This window comes from Cryptomeria japonica, chromosome 2 (assembly GCF_030272615.1).
Source record: "Cryptomeria japonica chromosome 2, Sugi_1.0, whole genome shotgun sequence".
In the NCBI taxonomy this organism is placed as follows: Eukaryota; Viridiplantae; Streptophyta; class Pinopsida; order Cupressales; family Cupressaceae; genus Cryptomeria; species Cryptomeria japonica.
Window position 1 is genome coordinate 14,604,704 of NC_081406.1, and position 6,830 is coordinate 14,611,533.

The following is a 6,830-nucleotide window of genomic DNA, read 5'->3' on the forward strand; positions in this document are numbered from 1 at the left end:
GCTTCCACCTTTTGCTCAACCTCTTGAAATGCTTGTGGACACGCCACAACATCTCAAAAAGTGATCCATACAAGATGATATTTGAGGTGCTATTCCTTCTCTCATACTCATCCCAAAATAGTTGCAAATTACCATTCCTCTCTATACATATTGCTCCATGTTTCTGACAAGGTTGTTAGATTTGCCTCCACCCACTTTTGGATGTCATTTTGTTTTTATAAAATGGAAATAAACCCTGGTAGGTATTCATTTTGCACCTCATTAAGGTTTTCTCTTAGCTCAATTGCAAATTTTTCAACAATGAATTATTCATCAGGTAACTCCATTTTTATGAATTTGGTTTTCACCTATTTTACTATTGAATTTAAGATAAGAGTTTTGTTTTAGGTCATTTCCAAATGGGATGCTAATATGGTGTAGGAGATCCTCCTTGTCGAAACTTACAAGGGCATTTTTTTTTTCTACTCTTCATAATACAATTTTTTTTTATTTTGGTATGTGCATGTGATTGTAGGGGCCACTTCCATTTTATATATGATAAGAGTAAACAAAATATACTTTGTTTCCCTAAGTATAGAGAAGTGAAAAAAACATATATTTTGAAAAAAAAAGACGTACAAATGCCAACCATTAGGTTGGTGCAACCAAAAGACCAGCTAGGAGCTTTTGTTGAAACTCTCCCCAAAATTCTCCTCTTGGACATTATGCCTCTACAAATGCAACATTCTTGAGTAGAAAGGAGATTGTTTTGTTAATAGTGACCTTTAATTGATCTTGTCATGCCTCATCTAGGGAACCACTATTGTGACTAAGAATAGTTGAAAATCCACTAAACAATTTGCCTTCAATCTATCACTAGAAGCCTAGAGAATATTGTTAACCTTAGTTGAGGTTGTAGCTCATCAACAATGAATAGACCCCTGACATCTACAAATCTAGATTGAGGGTCATACTCCTTAATGACATTAGAGATCTTCGACAGGTAAACATGATGGAGAGTTGTATACAACTACCATTACCAACCTTGCATCTTGAACAATGCTCATCAAGTTACAGAAAAAAGTCAACGACGCCGATTTTTTAACTGTTTCAAGTAGGGAACTCCACAAGTAGATCTTGGTCAATCATCTTTCCAATAACACTCTCCACTAGAGATGAATGAATCACAAACACCTCCTTGAGCCTTCCAAGGTTGAAAATGTTCTCAAATTCATTGTTGCTCTTGGTGAAACCACCCACCAAACTAGTGAAAGACCACATTCACATCTTCTAGCATTGAGTTTATAGGGAATGAATCTTTAAATAACCATCCTTAATATTAACAAAATCATTTCCCTCATCTTTATATATCTAGCACATGTCACAAGAAAAAAATCAATAGGAATTCTATCTTTAGCCAATCCCAAGCTAGTCTATTTGTGGAGCAATTGTGACTACAACAAAACAAGTATTGTCGCAATAATAAGAAAACCATTCAATTGAATTGACGCTTGAATCACATCAATAATTCATCTCATTCTAGGTAGATTGAAAAAATTCCATGTGCTACTCAACTACCCCATCGATGCCATCCATCATGACAATTGGTCCATGGTTTTTAAAGGCCTATTTCGCTAAGAAATATGCCATGTCATTAGTCTCTATAGTAATATCAACACTCAAACATTGAAAAAGAGACTAGAATTTATCACACTTTCCTTAACATGTTTAATTTCTAGTTTTGAGTCCTCTTCTAGATGACACTAATAATGTTTTTCAAATCCCCTTCTATGATAAGGTAGATGATACTACATTCCTTGATTAGCAAAATTCCTATAACCAAGGCTTGAGATCCACCTCATTATTTCGCTAAGAAATATGTCATGTCATTAGTCTTTATAGTAATATCAACACTCCATTGAAAAAGAGACTAGAATTTCTCACACTTTCCTTAGCATGTTGTTTAATTTCTAGTTTTGAGCCCTCTTCTAGATGACATTAATAATGTTTTTCAAATCCCCTTCTATGATAAGGTAGATGATACCACATTCCTTGATTAGCAAAAGTCCTAGAACCAAGTCTTGAGATCCACCTCATTATTTGATCCTTGTTGTACCTTGCACAAATGCCCCATTTTTCTTTAGCAAAATTGGGATACTCTTTCTTTATTTTTGCTTCTTTGATTGTTCTCTTTGTTTAATTTGAAGTCTTATTTTTATTTTGGTTTTTTCTTCCTACTTTATTTTAAGTGTTTTGTTTTTTTGTTGAACTTTTAGAGTTTTTCATCTTGACATGACAACACATGAATATTTGAAACTCGAACAATTCTTGTAGATTGATGTTGTTGGGGGTTTAATGTTCCACACTTGTCAAAATTAATTTTTCATCTCGATATAATAGTAAAATGATGTTTGAAATATGAAAACTTGGCATGTGGCCTAACCTAACCTACACACACCCTCAACTCTACATTTATAGCATCTTTCTTGTGTAGGTGCATTTGGGTTTTTGTCCATTTGACCTTATTTTTTCGTTACTTTGATTTCTTTTGTTGCATTTGTGAGATTTGGCAATTTCTTGCTTCCTTGTAAGCACAATACTTTGTGTTTGGGGCGGTTGATATTTGTTAGATCTCTAATGTGTTTATCATACGTATTTGTTATTTCCATCATATTTTCTTGTTGTCTTCCGCAGTGCTCATTAGGTAGGATTTTATCTCCCTCCCTAGTTTGTTAATGACATCTTTGATCTTGTTGTTTCTCTATTTGTTTGTCTATTTCTTTCAATATGTGTTCATGTTGCACTCAATGTATTTGGATTTGTGTTCATTTGATTTATCACTTTAGCCAATTATTTTATTTTTGCTATCATCATTTTTACTTTCTTTTGTGTTCATTACACACCATAACCTTATTTTTCCTTTCTAATTTAGATCCAATTGTCGGTCTTGTCAGACTTCAAGGTTTTCTTTTTGGTTCTATGATATCATATTCTTGAAATCTTTGCATTTTGGTATCAATCTTGAGGAGATTGTTCTATTGACATGCTTTTAGGATGAGTTATGAGTTTTCTTTGATCCTCAACTCATATACCTAGAAATTTTCTTTATTTTTGGAATCACAATTTTGGTCATCTGCTTATTTAGGTACCTTTACGCACAAGGTTTTTGGCATTATCGATCCTTGATTCCAATCATATATATATATATATATATATATAGTGATATATGAATGCTTATAATTCAATGCTTTGAGTATGAATTATGAGTTTCCCATAATCCTCGACCATAATTGTATTCAAGCATTTTTCTTTTTGGGTTGTAATTTTGATTGGAATGACTTATTACATGTTCCTAAAGTCTCCCAATCTTTGACATTTAGTGTTGTATTGTCTTTTTGAGGTTCAAGTGTGCCCTTATTTGAATACTTTGCAATGAGTTCTTTGATACCTTCAATTCTTGGTTTCTAATATTTTCCTTTGTATATATATTTGGAATCAGTTATGCAGAGGTATCTTGTTTGCTTTGAGTGTTGTGTTTCTTTCTAATCGCTTTTGACTGGAGCTATATCAATGGGGTCACAATGGGAGACTCCATCCCTATGATTACATTTTTTGGTCTACCGAGACATCAACACCTCCCTAATTTGTCTCCTGGACTTCAATTCTTCTCTCCTTATCTCTCCATCCTTCTCATTATTCCTTTGCTCCTTATCACTCCACATGGCCTCCACCTCACACCTTATCTCTCCATGTACACCTTGTCACTCCACATTTTTTTCCTGCCTTATCACTTTGTACGGGGGTCGAGCACAAATAGGCGACGAGTCGTGAGGCATGAGGGACAGTGAAGAAGGGACCACCGATGCATGTGGGGGACTCAACTAGCCGAAGTTGTTGGTATTAACACTAATATAAATCAATCCATGCAAGAACAATAATCATTGCACTTTGGACTACTTGCACAAGATTTGAACACATGACGTCATATCAACATGATCTTGCAGCTTACCGCAACACTATGGGATGAACCCAATAGAATAAATTAAGTTGTGTTATTGGGTGTTATTATTCTAGGATATCTAATAATTAAGTATGAATCCTTGTTGGACATCAAAGCCCAATTCCCCATGTTAAATCAATGTACTCAGGTGGTGGTAGACATTTTGGCATAACTTCTACTCTTCCTTAAAAGATTGTATCTTAACCAACACTTGCACCTAAATGAGGTGCAATGGTTAAGCCGGTAGTAATTTATATTAAGATGTTTTCATTGAGCTTTTTGACACATAAATGATTTTAAAAACTATTAGGAAATAACTAAAAAGCCAAGTACCAATTGCCTCCATCAAAATTGAATCATCTAGATTCGAATATTTCAAAGAGCCACCTCAATTTATTGACACACCAAATGTAGGACAAGCAAATGTTACTATATATAAAACAATCTAATTGATTTTAAAATTAACTCTAAATAACATTGACATAAATTTTTTTAGTAAAAAATAATATATTAATTTTTTCTTTCAAATAATTTATAAAAGTGATAAATAATTATTCTTTCTCATCAATGTTTTAATTAAATCAAATTTTAATTATAAATACCAATAACCATAGATACAAGAAACTATCTTTAATCATTACTAAGTGTTAAACCTCTTCCTTTCTATTCTATTGTGTATTGGATATAGCGGAAGGCAAACCATTGACACATTGATACAATTCACATGTATTGGTATATTTGACGGCTAGTCTACCCCCTTCATTTAATTAAAAAATGACCCTATTTGAGTTAACCACCATTATTTTATGATTCCACAAATGTTCTTAATGTATAGGATATTGCCAATACGTGCCTCAACATTGATAATGATATTTATTAGAAGTAATTCACACTCAATGCTTAGGAAGGTTAGAGCCTGCACACCTAGCTCACATATATCATTGCAATGCCACTTATGCATGTTTGCAACATCCAACTTAAAGTTTAATAATATCAATTGATCTTTGCCACCTATATTTAAACAAGACATTAAATGTTAATGAAGCGATTTGTACTTTTCCCTTTGATAAAAGAATATTTAATGTGTGAATGGTAGGGTTTGATAAGCAACCCACATTATCTATTTTTCCAAGATTTGAAGACAAAAATGATAATCTATTTTTCCAAGATTTGAAAACAAAAATGGTAATTACAAGAAAATCAACCTGCATTCTTGCAATTTCAATGAAGCTTAAAAATTCAGACATATTCAAGTGTCTTTTGCTTTCATGCACATTAAAATATGCCTTCTAATTCCACTTTAGTGGCTATTAACACCTTACTCAAAAGCTTCCATAGTTGGCAAAGACTTAGAGGATGCTAACCAACATTGTTTAAAAGTTTCCATAACCTTTTAAACAAATCTAAATTTGCATACATCACAATTTCCATATACCATGAGGTAACATTCCTTTGAGGTGTATTTATTGAATGGTTTACATACATGTTTTATGCATTCATGAATATCCCTATCTTATTCTATCTTTCATTTGGATAGAAGTTTAAAATTAAGAGAGTTTAGGATTTTTAATTCAGAAGTTACAGAGGATGTCCATAAGGATTATAAATCTCTTGGAAAATCTAATTTTGAAGTTAAACAATATAACAAAGAACACAAAATTACAAGCTTCTCCTCCAAGACAATTAGATTCTTCATTCTCTCCAAGAAGATCAACCAAAGAGAATGAGGCTTTATTTGAGATCTCTTCACCGGATATAAAAGCTGGTAAGCTTTAGAACACATCAAAAGGAGAAACGTTTAAGTGATACTACTAAAACTATTCAAAGGTTGGAGGATTCTATAGACATTTCAAAGTCATACAAGAAAGACCAAAATAGAAAAACCCAATAACGATTTGTAGGCAAAAAAAACCAATGAGAAAGAAGGAAAAAAAGAGCTGACAAAATGGTGGAAAAGAAAAGACAACGTTGATTGGCGGGTGTGAGACAAGTTTCCGGTGGGGAGCTCCCCCACAGGAAAATAGCCTATCGGCTAATAAGGCTCTTTTTTTTGGGCACAACTCGTACATATAATTTGTGAATTAATTAAGATATATAATTTGGATTCTTACATTTGGGTTGAAGCTAGTAAGAAGTTTTTATTGAACCATTTAATGGCTCTTATTCTTTTTTGGAAATACGCATGAAAGGAAAACAACCACCGAGAGAAATGTAGTATGAATTTAAAGGATATCATCTTTCTTCAAAGATCTTCTCTCTTTGGTATTACATTGGAGACAATGACCTTGAGCATGTGAATGCCCAAGAGTTCCTATGGAGGTTGCACCTTGAGAGAGACTAAACTTTTAAATCCCAATTCGTGACTCAGTCAAGATTATTGCAGGCTTTTGCATTCCTAGTGTCTTTCAAATTCCTTGTATTGGTGCTAGCCATTGCTCATATATTAAATTAGAAGCAAAGAAAAGTGTTTACTCTAGTAGACCAAACTATATTAGACAAAACCCTTGAGGTAATTGGAAGAGTATTTGTGTTGGGCTTCCCACCTATGCACAATATGATGAAGTGAACATGAAAAAGGCCTTAGAGTACTATGAAACTAGAACAACAGTGATCACCAACTTAATCAATGAAAACATTCTCTTATAGAGGAGAAAATCAACAACCAAGATGGCCAAGATCCTTCACAAGAATGAATTCAAGGAAGAAAATAATGATGCCATCACTCTCTTAAGATTTTTGTTTGATCTACCCAATGCCAAGGATTTGTATCCCTACATGTGCTACTTTATCCTATACATTATTGATTCCAAGAGGATGGACCAGGAAAATATCATCCATGACACATTGCATG